Source organism: Carlito syrichta, unplaced genomic scaffold, assembly GCF_000164805.1.
Source record: "Carlito syrichta isolate Samal-C Ts95f unplaced genomic scaffold, Tarsius_syrichta-2.0.1 Scaffold111653, whole genome shotgun sequence".
In the NCBI taxonomy this organism is placed as follows: Eukaryota; Metazoa; Chordata; class Mammalia; order Primates; family Tarsiidae; genus Carlito; species Carlito syrichta.
In genome coordinates, this window is record NW_007055749.1 from 120210 (window position 1) to 142742 (window position 22533).

Here is a 22533-nt window from a genome sequence, read left to right on the forward strand (position 1 = left end):
CATGTACATGTGTATGTGTGCGCACATGCACACACACACACACACACACACACACACACACACACGCTATTCTTAAAATTGGTAAAAAAAATAATAATAATCGAATCCAGGAAACCAAAGTTCAACATGACATTGTCCATAATTAATGATGCTCTCTATTTTTCTCTCCTCAAAGTTGCTTTTTAACAGGAAGACTTAAGTAGAGCAACTATATTAACTCTGAATTTCTTGCCTTTTAATAGGTGGTGTCACCACCTTTGTGCAATTCAAATTTAGTGGCTTTGCATCTAATTAAAGCATTGCACAAAAATAGGTAATTTGACATCCAAAGGAGAAATGAGAGGAGACCAGAGAAGAGAGGGGACATATTACTTAACTTTATGATGATAATTACTCGAATACAAAGACGTTTATAAGAACATTCTATGTTGGATATCATCCAGAAAAATTAAACCTATGTGGCTGCTTCAATACATCTGAATACTAGGAAATGGCAGAAAAGCATCTATTCTATGAATAATAGCCTCTACAGTCCCAGAGGACAGTAGTACATGAATTAAAAAAAAAGAAAGAAAGAAAAAGAAATAAAAAGAAAAAAAAAAAAGAGTCCTGAGCCTTGTCCAAAATGGTGCTAATGCGCCACTGAAACTTAATTTTATAATTTACTGGCAGTCAAGATGGCAGGAAATAAAATAATTTGCCATATTCTACACAACAAACCCTGCTTTTCCTGGGAAGGGGTAATTATCCCCATGAAAAAAAAAAAAAGAAAAAAATACGCCATCTCATATTAAGCTAAAGTCTCATCAAGAAGAGAAAAAGTGCCTCATTACACGTAATTACCAGGGAATTAGAAACATCATTTAACTAAATGAGCGAATAATGCTCAGGATATTGAAGAAACTTGCCTGCACTTCTGCAAAGCACTCTAAGTCCCATTACAAAAATTGCCCCTCTTTAATGGAATAATTTTAGGCCTTGTCTGCCTTGCTTTAAAAATAAAGAGCCTCCGAGAGGCAGAAAGAGGCTGAAACTGCCATAAACAACTGTTGAAAGGAACTGAAGGGAAGGCTCTGTCTCTCTTGGAGACCAAGACTCAGAATGACTCATAATCTACCATAATCAGGAAAATTAAACCTAAGGACTTGAAAAAAAGGATTACCCCCTTTTTAATTGTACTTCCTCAAGACTGTGATGTACTTGTGAGTATGTATTAGGGATAACAAATGAAAGATTTTCAAGTTCAGGTACAGCTTCCCTGCTCCAATACAAAAGCAGTTACAGCCATTCAATGTTCTCTTAAAAAAATAAAATTATAACATACCTGCAGATTGATGTTTACTGTGTCTTAATGCAATGATTTACTAGCCACTCAAAAGCTTTCAGGTTTGGGTTGGGATCCACCTCCACCTTCTCCCTTTGCTTTTAATATTTGTCAAGATTCAGCATAAAAGTGATGAATTTAATATAACTGCCTCACCTCCCAGCAATACTAATCTTTCTTCTCCTAGGGAACCAGAAGAGAAAAATATATTGATCCCGGTTGTTTCATCTTGGTTTCCTGACTTTAGAGCAAGTAAAATTCAGAAAGGAAGTCAGTGATTATGGTGACTCACACCTGCAATCCCAGAACTTTGGGAGGCTGAGGCATGAGGATTGCTTGAGCCCAGGAGTTCAATACCAGCCTAGGCAACATAGTGAGACCTTGTTTCTACAAACAGCAAAAAAGTAAGCTGAGAGTGGTGGCGTATGTCTGTATTTCCAGCTACTTGGAAGGCTGAGGCAGAAGGATCGCCTGGGCCCAGTAGCTGGAGGCTGCAGTGAGCCATGATTGTGCCACTGCACTCTGGCCTGAGTGACAGAGTAAGACCTGACTAAAAAAATGAAAAATGCTCGGTGGCTCAAGCCTGTAATCGCAGCACTTTGGGAGGCCGAGGTGGGCAGATTGCTTGAGCTCAGGAGTTCGAGACCAGCCTGGGCAACATAGTCATACCTCATCTCTACAATTTAAAAAATTAGCTGGGTGTGATAGCATGTGCCTGTAGTCTCAGCTACCCAGGATGCTGAGATGTAAGGATCACCTGAGCCCAGGAGGCTGAGGCTGCTGTAAGCTGTGATGGTCATGACCATGTCACTGTGCTCCAGCTGGGGTGACAGAGTGAAACCCTGACTCAAAAAAAAAAAAAATTCAGAAAGGAATTGATATTGGTCAGTTTCTTTGCAGATGGCTAGATAAGGGTCTAAAGAGGCCACTTTAAAGAATAAACCAGTCAGGGAAGGGACTGCATCAGCCTAAGGGATTGTGCCCTGAAATCCAACAAGGAGCCACCAACCCCAACCCTCACATGAGAACCAGGACCTTCCATAGGACAGGTGCAGCCAGAACAAAAAAAAGTGCCACTCCCTCAGCCGTTGACTTTTTAGCTACCTTCAAAACTGCAACCGCCATTTTAGCAATGAGAAAGCCAAGACTAGTCCAAGGCCTCAGAGCTTCCTACTTGGTCCCTTGTGGTCAAGTCCAGATTCATGTATGTCAATCACAGTCACCCCTCAGCGGGGAGGGAATGATGTGACTACTTACCACACCACACCTGAATTCTCCATCCCCTCACAGAGATTCCATTATCTAAATGCATTATTTCCTGGTCCAGCACACGTGAATGACAGTAAAAAGAGAAAATGATGAAGTGCCAGCACTGTGGATGTGCTCATCACAAACATCTGCCCTTAGGATGTTTGGAGAGGGGAACCAGGAAAGGCAGGGGAGCTGGAACAACAAATAGCTGATCCTGATCTATTCCTCTATCCCCTCTGGGCCCTTGAACATGTCCCTCAGAACCACTTTCAAGTTCTAGGGCCTTATACCCAAGAAATCAAAAAATAATAGAAGGCAATTGACTGATAATCTCACGGAGGAAAATAGCTTCACATAGACAAAGATCTGGAAAAAGAAACCACATTTGGAGATGACAATGGACAAAGTGAGCCTTGGGCTTTCCCCATTCCCCACCCCCCTTCATTTAACTCTGATCTGGAATGAGGCACTGATGAAATGTCCAGATGAGAGGAAACAAAAGAGAAGTCGGCCTCCTATTGCAAGTAAACAGAAAAAAAAGAATACAGTAGGGACAGCGCTGCCTGTATCATCTCAAGAAGATGAGTCATTTGCCCACTAAGATCATATAACTATTAAGGGAGACCCAGAATCAGAACTCAGATCTACCTGCTTCCAAAACCCTTTTCTTGAGCCACACAATGCTGTCTTATCCAATGAACATTAACAAGGAATATAAATAATACCACTCATCATACTACAGCATCAAAATGTGTTTCAAAGAACTTTCACACCCATTCTCCCCAATGATGTAGGTCAGGATAGCACAATCTATTTCACACCAAAACTTGAAACAATCTAGACAAAGTCATCCTGCCACCAGCTGTTAAGACCATAACACTTCCTCTTGATATTGTAGCAATAAGATTTGCAAACACAATTCCTGGGTTCATTTCATCAACCGGTGTTTACTTTCTACAGAGACCATAAATATTGAACCACTACTTGTATTCTTCTAATTGTTTCCAGCCAGATCATGTATCTTGTGCCATAAGCAAAAATTTTTAAATCACATGAGCTAGTCAGTCAAGTTGATACAATAAGTTTATGCTTTGATCACTCTCTGCTCCAAACATCCTAGCAATGACAGCCAAATCATAAGAGAAAGCAAAATCAGATTCTAAAGTACAAAATAAACATTTCCATGGACTTAAATAGATGATCTCTGGGGGCAGAAGCAGGAAGCAGCAGCAGAGAGCTTAATTTCTGCTGGGATCACAGACAGAAAGGGGGAAGTATAAAGAGAAAAATCAACAGTAACCACAAAGGACCAAAATTTAAACTCCCCACGCAAAATAACCTATCCATTTAGAATTTTATAATCAGCTAAACTATCCTTCAAGAGTGAGGACAAAATAAAGATATTATCTGGGATGCAAAGACATATTCAGATTCTCATTACAAAAACAAAAAAACCTACAAAAGGATATATTTCACCAAGAAAAAAAATTAATCCAAAGGTAAAAAAAAATGGGACAGATACATATATACGTGTGTGTGTGTGTGTGTGTGTGTGTGATGTGACATACACATATATGTCATTAACTGTTGAATTATAAATATAACTTTGATATTTTTAAATTAGAGAAAACTAAAACTATAAATATAAATTGTGAGATGGTAGGATGGACTGTTCAATGAGTAACATGAGAAATGATTGTTACTTTTGGGAAGAGGCTACAATTATTAATAACTATAAAGCTTAATAGAAAAATGTATAGTTAACTATAAGAGAAAAAACTTTAAGGGTAACTATTAGTCTATAGCTTTAAATCAAAAATAAGGTGAGGAAGAGGGGAGACAGATGAAAAATTATTTATCCAACAAAAAGCAGAAGAGGAAAAAAGAGACAACAAAAACATTGTAAATAAAAATATTCAAAGAAATAAGATAGTAGAACTGAAGAAATAAACTCATATACATCACTAATCACAAAAAAATCTAAAGGACATGCAACGAAGGACTAATATCCAGAATCTACAAAGAACTCAAACAAATCAGCAAGAAAAAAGCAAATAACCCCATTAAAAAGTGGGCAAATGACATGAACAGACACCTTTCAAAGGAAGGTATATAAATGGCCAGTAAACATGAAAAAATGTCAACATCACTAATCATCAGGAAAATAAAAGCTAAAACCACAGTGAGATACCGCCTTATACCTTAGAGATGTTGGTGTGGATTCGGTGAAAAGAAAATGTTTTACACTGTTGGTGGGCGTGTAAATTAGCACACCTCTATGGAAATAGGTATGGAGATTTCTCAAAGAAGTAGACTACCATTTCATCCAGCAATCCCATTACTTGATATTTACCCAAAAGGAACAGAGGTTTTTATACAAAAAAGACATCTGCACTCATATGTTTATTGCAGCACAATTTAAAATTGCAAAGATGTGGAATCAACTTAAATGCCCAACAACTGATCAGTGGATAATGAAAATGTGCTATGTAAACACCACGAGATACTATTCAGTCATAAAAAACAAATGAAATAATGTCTTTGATCGCAACTTGGGTGGAACTGGAGACCATCATTCAAAGTGATGTAATGCAGGAACAGAAAACCAAATGCCACATGCTCTCACTTATAAGTAGGAGCTAAATGAAGGACCTGCAAGAGCATATAAAATGGTACAATGGACAGTGAAGACTCAGAAGGGGGATGGCAGGAAAAAGAAGACAGATGAAAAATCACTTATTAGAGCCAAGCTCAGTGGCTCAGCCCGTAATCCCAGCGCTTTGGGAGGCTGAGGTGAGTGGATTGCCTGAGCCCGCGGGTTCGAGACCTGCCTGGGCAACTTGGCGAGACCTCATCTCTACAGTAAATCAAAAATTAGCCGGGCGTGGTAACGCACGCCTGTAGTTCCAGCTACTTGGAAGGCTGAGGTGGAAGGATCACCGGAGCCCAGCAGGTCGAGGCTGCAGTGACTGGGAGCGGCCACTGCACTCCAGTCTGGGCGACAGAGTGAGACTCCAACTCAGAAAAAAAAAAAAGAAAGAAAAATCACTTATTGGGCACAATGTGCACAGGTTGGGAGGGTGAGTTCACTTAAAGCCCAGACTTCTTCACACTATACAAGGCATCCATGTAACCAAAATCCATTTGTACCCCCTAAAGCTATTAAAATACAGTTTTAAAAAGAAACTAAATGAATTAAATCTACCTATTAAAAGACTGAAATTATTATACTGCATTTGTATTTTTAATCTAGTTGTATGATGCATAAATTAGACATACCGAAAACCCACAAGAAAGGCTGAAAATAATGGAATATAAATATATATCACATGCAAATGCTACTCAAAATAAAGTTCATAGAATAATATTACATCAAATAGTATTAAAAGGAAACGGTTTCTTTTTTTTGTTTTGAGTAGGGATCTCACTCTATCACCCAGGCTGGAGTGCAGTGGCACGCTCACAGACACTGTAGCCTCGGCCCACTGGGCTCAGGTGATCCATCCGCCTCAGCCTTCCAACTAGTTGGAATTACAGGCACACACCACCGCAGCCAGCTAATTTTTTGATTTATCATAGAGACAAGGTCTTGCCAAGTTGCCCAGACTGGTCTCAAACACCTTGGCTCAGGCAATCCTCTCACCTCTGCCTCCCAAGTGCTGGGATTACAGGCATGAGCCAGTGCGTCCAGCCAGGAAATGGTTTTAATATAGATGAAGAGGCATACTTTGCAATAGCTAAGGGGGAAAAATCCACCTAGAAGATATAATAATCATAAACTTGTACACACCTAATAACAGAGCCTCGAATAATATAATGTGTAACATACATAAAAAATAAAGCAAAGAGTAAAAAAAATTACATAAAGCTAAAACAGAATTAAAAGCAGAAACTGGCAAATCAATATGGTGAGAGATTTTCACCGTATCAGAAAAGTGACAGATAATGTAGATCAAAATATAATAAAAACAAAGATAATGGAACAAAATTAACAATCTAATGAATATAAAAACTGAACATTGTATCTAACAAAAAGAGAAAATTCTTTGCAACTGCACATGAGTCATTTATAAAACCTAACTGTATTACATGGGAAAATGTAACAAATCACAAAAATAGTATCACTCAGATCGCTCTCTCTGACTACACTGCCATTAAGTCATAAATGAACAATTTAAAAAATAGCCCATGTTTGGAAACTTAAAAATGTACATCTCAGGAATTCATGGGTAAAACAGGAAATCTCCGTGGAAATTATAAAGTATGTGGAATCAAATAACTATGAAATATCTCAGATCAAATCTTGTGAGATTTAGCAAAGCATGCCAAAAAAAGTACTTGAAAGTAAACATATAGCTCTTTATCAATCTATTTCAAATTGAGAATGATTGAGAATTAGTGAGTTTTGCATTCAACCCAAGAAGCCGGAAAGAGGACAAAAGAGTAAACCTGAAGAAGGCAGTAGAAAAGAGACATTAATGAAATAGAAAAAAAAAGGCCGGGGCTCAGCCTGTAATCCCGTGCCTTTGGGAGGCTGAGGTGAGTGGATTGCCTGAGCCCGCGGGTTCGAGACCCACCCGGGCAACTTGGCGAGACCTCATCTCTACAATAAATCAAAAAAATTAGCCGGGTGTGGTAGCACGCACCTGTAGTTTCAGCTACTTGGAAGGCTGAGGCAGAAGGATCGCCAGAGCCCAGCAGGTCGAGGCTGCGGTGGCCGGGAGCGGTCACTGCACTCCAGTCTGGGTGACACAGTGAGACTCCAACTCAAAAAAAAAAAAAAAAAGAAATAGAAAAAAAAGCAACAGAGGACTGACAAAACCAAAAAATGTTCTTTGGTGAAAGGATATTAAAATGTAATCTCCTCTAGCAAGAGTGATCAATAAAAATCACAAACAATCAACATTAGGAACAAAAAAATAAATAGTAAAAACTTTTAAATCATACGAACAAGAAATTTTTAAACTTACATGCAGTGAATAGTTTTTAAATATATCTGTCTAAATTACCAAAATTGACTCAAGTAGAAATGGAAAACCTGCATATATCAAATAGAATTACTAACCCATCTTCCTAATCCCCCTAACACTTAAGACCTACAAGGTCCAGACGATTTTCTAGGCAAGTTTTACCAAACTCTGAAGGAACATATATCCTTGTTTTAAATCAGACTAGAAAAAGAGGGAAAAGCTACCCAATTTGTTTTACAAAGTGAACATAAACTTGATACTAAAAGTGGACAAGGTCAATACAAGAAAAGAAAATTACAGAGTACACGGTAATGGCACTGAAATGGCAGTCTTCATCATTTTTCTTCCCTAGGAGCACCCTAATTCTAGGAGCTAGCTGTTCCACTCCTACTGACTTCGTGAAAACTTCAAGTGGAAATCCAGCAAGAATTAGAAAGGACACATTCTTTTTTTCTCCTCTACATTTCCAGAAGCTATCTGTTGCTTGCTCTGGGGTATGACTGGGTGAACTCAGGTGGATGTGAAATCAGCAAAACCCTGGTCACACAGAGCACACTCCAGAGGGACTTTTTTTTTCTTTTAATAGACAGTGTTTATTCAGACTGTATGCTGGACGCTGTGCTAAGAAGTGCGTGTGTGTATGTGTGTTAAAATATAAAGATTACATTTAACCATGTTTAAGTGTACATTTCAGTGACATTAAGTACATTCACATAGTTGTGCAACTATCACTACCATCTATCTTCAGAACTTTTTCATCTCCCCAAACTAAGACACTGTACTCATTAAACAATAGCACCCAAATTCCCCTTTTCTCCTGGTCTCTGGCAACCACCATTTTACTTTGTCTCTATAAATTTGATTATTCCAGAAACCTCATATAAGTGGAATCAGTCAGTGTTTGTCTTTTTTGCATCTGCCTTATTTCACTTGGCATGTCTTAAGGATTCATACATGCTGTAGCATATGGCAGAATTTCTTCTTTTAAGGTTGACCATTCCATTGGTTTTCTGTGAAAGATGGCTCAGAAAAAATAAAAATAAAAACTCCATTGAATGTATACACCACATTTTGTTTATTCATTCAATTGGCACATGGGTTGTTCCACTTTTCAGTTATTGTAAATAATACTGCTAAGAACATAGATGCACCTATCTCTTCAAGTTCCTGCCTTCAATTCTTTTAGATATATACCTAGAGGCAGAATTGCTGGACCATATGGTGATTTGTACTTAATTTTTTGAGAAACCACCACACTGTTTTCAATAGAGATCACACCATTTTATATTCTCACCAGCAGTGTACAAGAGTTCCAATCTCTCTACATTCTTGCCAAAACTTGTTATTTTCTGGATTCTTGATAATAGCCATCTAACGGGTGTATCTTACTGTGGTCAGAGAAACTTTATTAACACTAGATAGCACTGCAAGCATCCTCAGAGGTAGTCTTCTACTCCCACATTACCAGTTCAGAGTTTAGATCTCTATTTATGTTTTGAATGAGACTGGAAAATAAGTGGAAATTAGAAGAATGCAGTTACACAATGCATTTCCTGAAACAAAAGTCCTTTCAGATTAGGAAGAGAATTTTAGACTTAATAAATACCCTTAGAGTCTAACCCTACAGAATGTCCTTCCTGTAGCCCAAAGGGGGTTTTAAAAAATACAGAAAAAAGGAATAAAGAGAAACAAGAAACAGAAATTTGTGTTTATTTTGTGGCTTCGTTGGTTAAAGACCACCTTCCAAGGAATATATACATAATATACAATAGATATTATATATAAATATTACGTATTCATATCTAATTAATAAGCATGTGTTAAGCTCTCACTATATGCCAAGCACTGGGCTAGACACGTTACATACATTTTCAGTTACTCCTCCTAGCAACTGACTTTTCACAGATGAGGCAGTTGGAGCCTAGGGCCCAGAAAACTTGCTCAGAATCACACAGCTAGACACTACTAGCAAATCCAGGATTCAAGCCATAGGCTGTCTGGCTTGGAATTTTCCACTCTGTAAGTCATAAGACTTTAAGATTTTTTTTTCTGTTGCTTCAATTTTCTTTCTCACAAAAACTACAGTGTGAGCTTCACTGTGCACAAGCGAGCTCCTACACACTTCAGAAAATGGTAGCTTCCCTGAAGAGGATCTTCGACGTTGCTTCCCAGTTTTCTGATGAAATTCTTCATCCGTGAAAGATGGTGGAGATCATGTGTCTAACTTGGTCCTCTTCGGACTGTGTCACAATGCTGAAGGCATAGGACTGGACTGCCTTACAAACTCACTAGATAATAGTGTTTGTACCTCCAAATGTAAGTCTCCAATTTTTAAATGGAATAGCATATATCTGGTGGTTTAGCACATATCAATTGATTTTTCTTTTTTTGACTTGGCGTCTCACTCTGTCACCCAAACTAGGAGTGCAGTGGCATGCTCCCGGTCACCGCAGCCTTGACCTGCTGGGCTCAGGTGATCCTTCCACCTCAGCCTTCCAAGTAGCTGGAACTACAGGTGCGTGCTACCATGCCTGGCTAATTTTTTTTTCTGATTTGTTGTAGAGATGCGGTCTCGTCAAGTTGCCCAGGAGAGTCTCGAACCCGCGGGCTTAGGCAATCCACTCACCTCAGCCTCCCAAAGTGCTGCGATTACAGGTTGAGCCACTGAGCCCGGCTCAATTGATTTTTAACTGCAAAGCAGAACCGAAAATAAAAGTCCTACAGATGAGCCTGTTGAACTGCATCCCAGAGATCCCAACAAAGTTATGTATGCAGGAAATTCATGAAAAGACACATGGTGGCTCACGTCTGTAATCCCAACAGTTTGGGAGGTGGAGACTAGAGGATTGCCTGAGTCCAGAGGTTTGAGACCAGTCTGGGCAACTTGGTGAGACCTCGTCTCTACAATAAGTCACACACACACACACACACACAAAAGACACAGTCTAGATGCCATTGTAAAATATACCCCTAAACCAAAAGTCTTAATGGAAGCAAGACTTCCAATTTTCAGGGGCTCCATGGCCTCAGCTCCTCAGTGCACACCTCTGCTCCCTTCTTTTTTTATTTTTATTTTTTGAGTTGAAGTCTCACTCTGTCACCCAGACTGGAGTGCAGTGGCCGCGCCCGGCCACCACAGCGTCGACCTGCCGGGCTCCGGCGATCCTTCCGCCTCAGCCTTCCAAGGAGCTGGAACTACAGGCGCGTGCTACCACGCCTGGCTAATTTTTGATTTATTGTAGAGATGAGGGCTCGTCGAGTTGCCCTTTAACTTACTCACCTGCGTGCTTGTGGACCAGAAGTGGCTCCCGGAGCTCCCATAACCACAGAACCCTCCCCCCAGCTGTAGAGTCCACCACCAATGGGTTCAGTCTCTTTTGTGCCCTAGGTATGAATTCCAGTTGATCCAGCTCATCTTTCTTGACAAGGATAACAAAAGTCCAGGGTCACTATCCTCCAAAAGTCCAGGGTCACTATCCTCAGGCCAGGAAATCAGATGCCCTTGAGTCAAGTATCCATCTCATGTCTACTTAAATGTACCAGGGAGGCACTGGGTGGGCTGGAGTCATGTCAAGTCTGAGCCCGCGGGTTCGAGACCTGCCTGGGCAACTTGGCGAGACCTCATCTCTACAATAAATCAAAAATGAGCCGGGCATGATAGCGCACACCTGTAGTTCCAGCTACCTGGAAGGCTGAGACAGAAGGATCGCCGGAGCCCAGTAGGTTGAGGCTGTGGTGGCCGGGAGTGGCCACTGCACTCCAGTCTGGGTGACAGAGTGAGACTCCAACTCAAAAAAAAAAATCAAGAGACTTGGTTCAGGACTGAAAGAGCTCCTGTACAGATGACATGGTAGCAAAGTGAAAATTTGGGAAAATGGAAAATACTTTTTTTCTTGTTAAGAATTATCAACGTAATGATTATCCAATATATTTAAATTTTGTATGTGTCTATATCATGTTCATCCACTACACCTCCAACATCTCTAGGTCTAAGAGGATAAATGCCTGCTTGCATAACAAAGGAAATACAAAAATGTATCCCAACTCAAAAGAAATTATGTGAGGGGACTGGAAATGACTTTGGGTGTTTATTCACATCCCTCTCAAGGTCAGGAAAAGAGGGCTTGTTTCTAGATGGCACTAATTAATGTCTCCTTCCTCTCAGCCTCAGGCCACTTTGCGGGTTTATTTGCTGGTCCCACCCCCAGCTAACCGTAAATTTCTTGAAAGCAAAGATTACGGCTCATTTATCTCTGTTCTTTGTTTCTGTGATAAATCACTGAGTATGATCGACTCCAAATCCATCCAAGTTGCTGCAAAGTCCATAAATTTGTCCTTCTTTATGGCTGCATAATATTCCATCGTGTCTATGCCCCACACTTTTTGTAGTGGAAAACTGTCAGGGGAGCGGGGATGAGACTGGCAGGTGAGGGAAACTGCTAGGGGAGGGAGGGGCATACTTCATCCACAAGGGTACCTGCGTGATCGGTGTTTATATACCTAACCCTGAACTGTACTCCACATCTTTATAATAAAGAAACAAAAGTATTTAAAAAAAGAAAGCAGGCAAAGATTACCTGTGACTCATCTCTGAATTATAACAGCAGCACTTAAAATCGTGCACTGGCAACATACCAAGCACTGTGCCCATCACTTTACAACCACTCCCTCATCGAATCCTTGTAACAACCTTTTGCCACAGGCATTGCTAGTACCATCACCTTAAGGCTGAGGACACAAGGCTCAGAAGTTAAGCGATGACCGCGAATTTCCGATCAGTGAGTTCCAGCACCTGCATTCAAAACGGATGGCTCCACTCGGAGCCCAGCTTCCCGCACTCAATACTAGGTCCCAGGCAAGGGCATCCAGAACCGTCAGGTTCAGGAGAGGAGTGGACAGACGGACGGATGGATGGCCGGACAGATGGATGAACGAGCAAAGGAACCGGCTTTGTTTGGTGGGCGTCTCCCTCTCGCCCGGACCGGAGCGCAGGGCCGCTCCCGCCACCGGGGCCTCCACCTGCCGGGCGCGGCGACCCCGCCGCCTCCGCCGTCCGAGTAGCCGCAGCTCCAGGCGCGCGCTGCCACGCCCGGCGGACTTCTTGGTCGAGGGTAGGGAGGAGGGCTCGCCGTGTTGCCCAGGCGGGTCCCGAACCCGCGGGCTCAGGCAGTCTGCCCACCTCGGCCTCCCAAAGCGCGGGTAAGGAAAACAGAGTGACCCACAAAGGGAGTGCTGTGGTGGCTGTGACCTTAGCTCGTTAAGGCACGTTCCTGAGTGAGGTCAAGGGCATGAATTTGCTGTATGCCTACTCTGGCTAAAACCTGGACCCCTGAGTGAAAACAAAAACAAAACCGCTCGTTTTAAAAGCACAAAGGTCTTATGAGAGGGAGGAAGGGAGGAAGAGATGAAGGACAGAAATTCGGTTTTAGAAGGCTTCACAGATCTGAATTTGTTTGAATCAGTCCAAAACCACCTTTAGAAGTGCTGGTGGGTCAGAAGGGTCACCTTCATATGAAAAAGATTCATTCTGTCCTAGAGACCACAGAAGCCAGAAAGATTTCAGCACCTTCACGCACCTCTAAATACCTGCCCTTCACAACAACTTTAAAAACAAAAGAATGCGAGTCCTTTTGAAAAAAGCCTTCATGCCTGCTCCTACGGGAGAGCAGACATCCAGGGGATCACAGACTAGGACTTTATTATAGGAATCTGACCTCATTCTGTTGTGAGGGCAACTTGGAGGTGGGCAGTGAAAGTCTGAAAGAAGTGCTAGAGAATGAGCAAGCAGCATGTCCAGCCACCCAAAAGGGCTGGGGTAAGGCCTCTGGGTAGTTAACACCCTGTGGCTCTGCAGCTAGCATCTGGTGAGGGCCTTAGGCTCCAGTTTGGCATCGGGGCAGGGCAGAAAAGCAAAGAGAAGCTAAACTCCATCAGGCGCCTCTGCAACCATCCATCACTGCACTGAACTGAAATCCCAGAGAGCAACGGCCACCACTTTCCTTCAGCCTTCCTAGTCTGTGTATGTTCCCCTTTTGGCCAACTCTAACCCGGAAGCATAAAGGAAAGCGGATGTTGGGAAACGTAGTTTTCAGCTCAAACAAGTTCACTCAGCACAGTCCGCCAGACACCTTTAATTAACTGTAGAATACTTAAAGTGATTATTCACATCTTTGGGGAGACTGCACATTTTAATCATAATTACATGATAAATATTTCATGGTATATATCTTTGTCATATAATTAGGAATAAAAAATCTAATCTCAAAAAGATGCTAAATAATTCAAATGGCTGAGGATGTGATTAAAACCAAGACTGAAATATGGTCAGAAGGTAACTCAAGGTCTTCAAACATGACCTCCCAAGAAACATGTCTCTTGATAACTAACCCAAAGGCATTCACTCCCTACGTTTTCTCATGGAGTCTTACTTCAGAGTAGAAATTCCAAGAACAAGCTCACGATGTTTTCCCAACACCTTCCTCTTCAAAATTACTAGACTTGGAAAATCTATACACTATCCAAGTAACTACCTGATTAATACGCGTTTTTTAACATCTGACGGTGCCCCCAAACACCTGTCTTCTGAAACCCCATGTTCTGCTAAACTTGAGCTGGGCCCAGAAATGAGGATAAGGGCATCGCCTAAGCTACTACCTGGAAGAATTCCTCCACAATGCACACATTTCAAGGTGTCACTGTAAATAAAGTAAAACAGGCTGTTACTGTGCCTTCAAAAGACCCAACTCCCTCATGGCGTATGTATTGTGCCTAGATCAGATTCAACTCTTAGGCTTGTGGGCATGCCAACGGGCTGACTTATCCAGTGTCACCCACCACCACTTGGACCAAACAGCACAACGAAGTAGCAAACTCTTATTTCAAAAACCCACCAGCTAATGGTTACATTTTCCTAAGGACAAATGCCTTTTGTTGTCTGACTGCCCACTGAAGGAAATAAGGGGAGGAGACAGGAAGGAAGAAGTGAGAATAAAAGAGAAAAAAAAAGAGAAGAAAAAGGGACCATATTCACTGAATTAGACCTTGTGATTACCTATAAGCAGTGGTCAAGAGAAGACCTTTATTCATGTGGCATTGTAACTCTCAGCCTGAACAGCCTTCTAATCCCTGAGGGTTATGAGGCTCTTATGAAAGACCCCTGATATTTTTTCCAGCAAGCATTTGGCAGTGATGAATGACTCCATTAGAAGAACAGCTATGACTCCATGTTTTTTCTATGAGGCCCTCCGCATTCAGTAAGAGGCTAGGCCTTAAGGAGTTTTTTAGATCTCAATTCTTAGGATGTCCAGAGCTGGGAAACCTTCGTTCAGCATGTCCAATACTGCTCAAAGGAGGCTTGTTTCAAACTGATTTCTTCAGTTTCCAATTCCTCACTTTCTTTTTTTTTTTTTGAGTTGGAGTCTCACTCGGTCGCCCAGACTGGAATGCAGTGGTCGCTCCCGGCCACCGCAGCCTCGCCTGCTGGGCTCCAGCAATCCTTCCACCTCAGCCTTCCGAGTAGCCAGAATTACATGCATGCGCCACCACACCCAGCTGATTTTTTGATTTATTGTAGAGATGAGGTCTCGCTGCCCAGGCGGGTCTCGAACCCGCGGGCTCAAGCAATCCACTCACCTCAGCCTCCCAAAGGTGCGGGATTACAGGCTGAGCCACCGAGCCCAGCCAATTCCTCACTTTTATCTATATTTCTGGAGAGCTAGCAAAAGCAAAGATTAATCCCCTTCTCACAAAAGTAATGACAATTCCATCCACAAATAGTATTGGCTCATACTCTGGTACAGCTGTCAATTTGTCCAACGAGTTCTCTTCTCTACCAGGTTCTTCTCCTGGCCTGTCAAAAAGCAGAACCTTTTACAAGCATAATTGTTCCCTTAATTCCAAATCTACAATTAGATGCTTACAGCAACAAGTATTAAATAATAACTCAATCTTATTATTTCTTCTCATCCACTCTACTAAGCTCTCATCAGGGAGAAACCAGTTTAGATTAAAAGATAAAATTGGCTCCCTTTCCCCACCACCGGGGGGGGGGGGGGGGGGGGGAGGGGAAGGGGGATATGAAATTAACCAGTAAGGTTGACCAAAAAGATCTAAACACCGCCCAAAAGAGAAAATAATCGTCTTTCCTGGGTTCTATTCATTTTAGAGTCAAAAATGAGTAAGAAACCCTTTTCTGCAATATTAATTGGTGACCAAGTTAAAATTTTGCCTTGACCCAATTAAAATTTCAAATTTAAATTTTGAGTTAGTCCTATTATTTCCCAATTCATCCAGAGGCCGGTTTCCTTGCACATTTTCATAGTTGTCCTGACTTACCAAATTGGAGGTCTTGGGTAAATTAAACTGTTGTTTTTAGCCAAAAAGTGTTTCTTTAGAAATATAATATGTGCCCAACCTCAGTAATGAGGATAGCTAGTCAAGTGTTTCCAGGCAGACAGCCTGTTCAATGTACAGGTCAGATTAATAATGTGTCAATATCTGTAAATCATTCACTATTTAGGAGTTAAATATATCACCTCTGATCTCATTTGCTTTTTTTCCTGTCAATTTATCATATTCTATGTCTACGGAGTCCAAATAAATGCAGTATCTCTAACTCTTCATCATTTCAGATTTGTGTCAAAAGCAAAATGATTGGGTAATGACTGGCTGCACAAGTACGGGATATTTTTAGATATGTCCTATTGCAAAGCTAAGCAATGCAAAATGAAGTCCAACATTTAACAGTACACATTCTATTAGTATAACTGAAGTGACCAGAAAGCCACACTACTAGTACCAAGCTCTCAATGAACAATGCCCATTCTATACTTCTGCTACTAACTGAGGTCAACGTTCACCTGATGAACAGCAGCAACATAGGGTAATGTGTTGAGAGGCTTGTTCATATACTTGTTCTCTATTTTCATGATCAATCACCTTTGTGTTAGAGTCACATATGGAAAGCTGTTTCTCCATAATATTACCAGCAATCTTGATGAACAGTGAACCCAGCAAGAGAGTTGCTTCTATATCTAAAGCTTGATTAAAGCACACATTGCTGTCGTTCCAAGCAAGGGTATTATTTCTTTAAGTGGTGAATGCTAGCTGAATGCCATGTTAACATATGAAATAATGGAAGAACTGAAGGATTTTTGTCAGGCAATTCAATAAGAATGTTAGGTCTTAGCAGCTGAGGAGATAAGTGTAATATAACACTGAAGACAAATTGTCTGGGCTCTTTAAGAATACATGGCTGGTGCTAAGAAAATCTTCAAGAGCCAAGTATTTTGAGAATTATAAAGTGATGTTATAACAAGGTCAGGAGTCTAGGTACATAGGTTTTAAATTACTGCAATAGCCTATAACAGAGTCCTATAAAGGGGATGAAAGGTACTTCGTTACAACATTGGAAAAGCAAACTTAGGTGCTTCTGAGACCAGTAGATATAATTTATATGGCTTCTTCAGGTTTGTGTTAACTACACAGCATTCGCTAGTATGGTCAGAGGTGAAAGAATATTTCTGAGGGAATTTGCTAATGAAATTACACTGAAATGAAACTTCAATTACTGAAGTCTGATACCCTGCTACAATAAGCTCGGTAAAGTAAAGCATTTCTTTCTCCGTTTTTCTATTCAAGTCAGGTGATTTGGGAAGTCACACTAGTGGTATAGTCAAAGAAAGCAAAACAACAAAATAAAACCAATCACTTTTAATTTAAAGTAAATTCTGAAGACCAGTTGCCAAAATCGTAAGTTATATTAAATGAGCAGGCTAACTCACATCATGTTCTTCCAATTACAGCCCTCTGTAAATCACAGGACAATCCAGTTTTCACCTTCTGATCGTTTCCATCAGGACACAAAATGATTCCCAACTAAGAAAACAGGGCCCTACAACCACCCCAGGACAAGTTCTGTGGGTATCCTTTGAAAATGAAAGCACTGTTTCAAAACGCCACTGGTCAAGGGAAAGCGCCTCTGTACTCAATGGTCCAATTGGTATTCGTGGCTACCGGCCCCGCAGCTTTCATTTTCCTTAGCGCTAGTTCCAAAGCAACACAGCCAGGTGCCATTTTGAAAGGAAACTGCTTTAACTAGTCCTGATAGCTTAAATCAGTACTTTCCCAAGTGAAAGATGGGCTACTCAGAGACATTTCAAAGACTGAGGTGGGGAAGTCAAAGAAAAGAAGAACCATGAAACTCGATCTGTGTTTGCTCCCCAGATGACAACACAGATGTTGTATTTTTAACATGCCTCATCTATTGGGTACTATGAACACGCTCACCTATTTTCCTGGTGGAAAGAATAACTTCTGCTGGATTATGAAAGACCCAACAAGCCAGAGACAACTGCCATTTCTTTTGTAATGGTGTGCTCAGCTCAGCCACTCCACAACCTTGCTGCTCAACTTAGCAGTTTGCCTACAAGAGATGGTTTGTAGCTTTGTCCCTTTCCTTCTACATTTTTATTAACCACACCTAATGTTAAACAGGGGTGGGCTTATTTCAGGATAAAAACAGGATACCATTTATACAAATTCCCCAAAATCCAAAACACGTATCTGGACACTACATGAGCATAAAAGGTTTCAATGGGTGCAATACTTAAGAATGAAAAATAGGAATGAGGTAAGAGAAGGGTACAAAGGAGGCTTCAAGCATGTACAATGGTTTAAGACAATGGCATAAAATATGGCAAAGTACTGACCATTTTTGAAATCTAGATCATGTGCTTATGGAAGTGAATCTGAGTCTTTCTGAATGTTTGAAATTGTTCATAAATATTATAAAAAAGAAAAGTATACAAGTCATATATCAGAACTGGGAATCCCACAGATATCTGAAAACATTATGAAAAAGAAGAAAATCTCAAAGTCAGCTGGCTGATTACATCTGAGAGTGATGGGTTGAATATTTTTCATTAAAAGAAAACATTTGCTAAGTATCAACTGTGTCAGGCACATCCTAATAAATGTTTTACATAGTTGTTCATAATTCCATGAGCCAGATACTTTCTTCATTTGACAGATGAAGAAACTAAGGCTCAGAAGTTAACTTGGCTAGTGACCCCATGAATAAGCCGTGAAGCCAGGATTCTAAGCCAATTTCAAAGATTCATGTTGTCACAACACGCTGCCTGACCTGATAAACTAGCAGATTCAATTCCCAAGGAGTGACAGGCCATATGGGTGAGGGGGCTAGAAGATCTGACTAGTCTTCTTCTTTAAAGTACTAGCCAGAAGTTTCTCAAACGGAGTTTCTGCCACGCTGCTTTTCCTAGTGTCCAGGCTGTAACAATGCTAGTATCAACCAGTTTGGTGACCTTGGACTTAGAGCAACCACTACACTTAACCTTTTGCAACCAGGGCAGTGGTTGTGAGGACCAGTTTGGCCAAGTCCTGAAAACAAAATGTGACCACATCATGGTATCATAGCACCTATCACATCATAGCACCTGTGCTGTAGTTGTCTATATACTTGTCTACCAGCTACACACTCTGCAAGATTGGAAACCTAGTGAGATCAAGAAACTTATGTATCCTTCCTACCACTTCAGTCCCAAATACATGCCAGTCCTAGCAGTGGCTGGCACATAGCAGGCACTAAATATGTGTCTAAAATACTAACTAGGGAGTCAGTAAAAACAAGGCAAAAAATAAATCATGGGCAAAATTTCATAATACACTAAGAGCATAACACAGGATACTTATATAAGATCCAAGTTTTGTGAAATTATTATGTACTAACTAGCCCCATGTTGTCCAGAAGCATCTTAGCCATAGGTAAATCAGTAGATACCAGCAGCCCCTCATTCTGGAACAGTCGATAGAGGGAGAGCCCATGAAAGAAGCAGCTCACTTATAACTGTCACCAGCCACGTGAAGCACCTGCTCATGTGACACCTTCAGAGGGTGCAAACTTGAAGGCATCATTTCACCATTTTCTATCCGTGTCACAGAACTCAGATTCCTCTACTCATAATCATAAGACTTCTTGCATCCAGACGTCATGCTCTAAGGAATGAACAGCTACTTATTATTTCAAGGTACACCTAGGACATCTCCCCAAAGTAAACACCAAGCAGGCCATGTGACCTGTACCATAAGTCACATCATCCTAATTAAAACCTTCAAATGTGTCCACCCAGGCATTTCATATGATGTTAACAAAACTTTAACATGGAGACATATACACAGAAAATCCTTAAGAATGGACAAAAATGTCAAAAGTAATGATCTCCTGCAGGATGAGTCAGTTCTGGGGACCTAAATGTATAGTATGATGACTGTGGTTAATAATAATGTATTTTATACTTGAAATATGCTAAGAGTATATATAAGATTCTCACCACAAAAACTATGTGAGGTGATGTAACTATGTGAGGTGATGGATACGTTAATTAGCTTGATTGTAGAAATCACCTCACAATGTATACATATATCAAACATCACATTGTACACCTTAAATAGACACAATGTTTATCAATTATACCTCAATGAAGTGGGAAAAAAACTTGACGTTATCTTGTTTCATACGATTGACAATGTCATTTTTTGCATGTTATCAAAATTTTTTTGCAGTAAACATATCACTTCTTAATTATTAAATGTTTAATGAATTAACAAAGCCAAAGGTCACATGCCTAGTGCACTGGGCAGGTTGCCTATATTCCAATATTATATTTCAAGTTATTTTGAAAAAGGGAGTTTGTTTCACTCATAAGCATACCTTGAACAATTATACTATAAGAAAGGGATTGGATCACCGGAGCCCAGTGGGTTGAGGCTGCAGTGGCCGGGAGCGGCCACTGCACTCCAGTCTGGGCGACGGAGTGAAACTCCAACTCAAAGAAAAAAAAAGAAAGAAAGAAAGGGATTGGCAGTAGTGGGAAGCTGTCAGGGGAGGGGGTGTGGGATTAGTAATTGAGGGAAACTGCCAGGGGAGGAGGGGCACACCTCATCAAAAGGTACCTCCATAATCAATGTTTGTATACCTAACCCTGAATTGTACGCCACATCTTTAAAATAAAAAAATAATTTTTAAAAACGAACATAAAAGAAAAAGGGAGTTTTATCATTCAGCAACACCAAAGTGATCCAACATTCATGGCCAGAGCATACAAAACGTTCCTGCACTTCATATAATAGGGAAACAAGACATACACACACACAAATGTTAAAATGCCAGTGTGCGTAGCCACTGCCAAAGCATATAAGTGGGAGGTGCTTCACACGTGTCCTGAGAAAGGGCACACTTATTTACGAGCTGTAACCAAGAAAAGGGGATCTTGAACAGGACCTTGAAAGACTCAAACTAAATCCTGAAAAAATCAGCCGGGCATGGTAGTGCGCGCCTGTAGTTCCAGCTACTTGGAAGGCTGAGGCAGAAGGATCACCGGAGCCCAGCAGGTTGAGGCTGCGGTGGCCGGGAGCGGCCACTCAGTCACTGCACTCCAGTCTGGGCGACAGGGTAAGACTTCAACTCAAAAAAAAAAAAATCCTGAAAAAGCAATTGAGAAAGGAGAGCCTGAGCAGACTGAGATTTGGACAGCAACATGAACATCTGATAATGAAGCAACTAGCCTGGCTCTCCTAGTAAAATAAAAAGAATCCCGGTGTCTTGGGGCGAACAGTGAAAGGTAAACATGATTGCAAGGGCAAGAAGAGAGTAGATCAGGATCAAAGGAATTTGGGGAAAATCGAGCCAAACATATTTTCAAGGATTTGTTGGCGTTCTCTCCAAGCTCAGTTGGCCACTGTGCACCGAGTCCTCACTGAGGGAAAGCAACTGGTGTTATCTGACCAGAGTCCTTTTTCACTGAAGAGCAAAAAAATGCATTAAAAAATGCATTTTAGGGCATTAAAAAATGCCTTAGGAACACAGGAGTTTAACAGAAAATGGAGGCAAAACAAGGAGTGGTTTTAATGCTAAGGCCAAACTGGGCAACCTGGCCTTGGTCCTTGGAACAAGACCCGGATTTCCCACAGCACAAAGGCTAACCTGCTCATCTTAAGTTTTTACATAGTGGAACTCAGAACCAGATACGGCTGTCACTGTAACATTTCCAGCTCATCCACTTATCTGAATTCCCAGTGAAGGTCAGTCCCACCTCTACTCTTCTGAGAACAACTTTTCAGTCAGCAGCAGACCTTTTAATGAAGTTACTGAAGGACTTTACTGGAGGACTCCAAGTAGGGCATGATGAAAATAAGTTCTTAAAAAATCGTGCATGGTATTGAGCAGTTTTTGAAATTACATGTGACAAGGCATTTGTCGTAAAACCAACTTGAGGGAGGGAGGAGAAGAGAGTGAGAGGGAGAGGATGAACCAGAAGCATCACATTCAGGAAGGGCAACTTTTGCTTTATGACCCCATGATATATGCTATGTTGACCTCTGTGTTCTAGACTGTGGTTCAAAAATGTATTTCTTACTTGAGTCACAGCTAAAATGTTCAAAAGTCACTACTCTAGAAGATGGAGGACTTAGGGCAGAGACTGGAGGCTGCTGCATTCACCTAGAAGACCATGGGATAGTAGCAATAGGAAAAAGAAAAAGATAAACAGAAGAGAGACTTAACCTCTAGCATCTAGAGAAGAGAAACCAACGGGATAAAAGGTGGCTACAACCATAAGCAGGCAAATTGTGAAGTGAGCGGGGGTTGGTTAAGGGGCATGAAAAGGATGCAGCGAGACACACTTGGTTTCCAAAGACAAGAGGACACCCCGATGGAACCACAAAATAAGCTCTCCCTCATCATAACCTCAAAAACAAATCCACAACACTGTTTTAGTTTGGTCACCTTTAACAATACTCTATTAATTCTCTTTCATTTATACGATGTTTTAAATGTATGCTCTGCCCTCAACCAAGTGGTTATGGCTTTTAAAAGCTCACAATCACACTAAAGAACCAATACCATCAGTTAGTCTTTGGCTATTACATTATTTACCATCCCAAGGGCTTCACTTGATTTAGTATTTGATA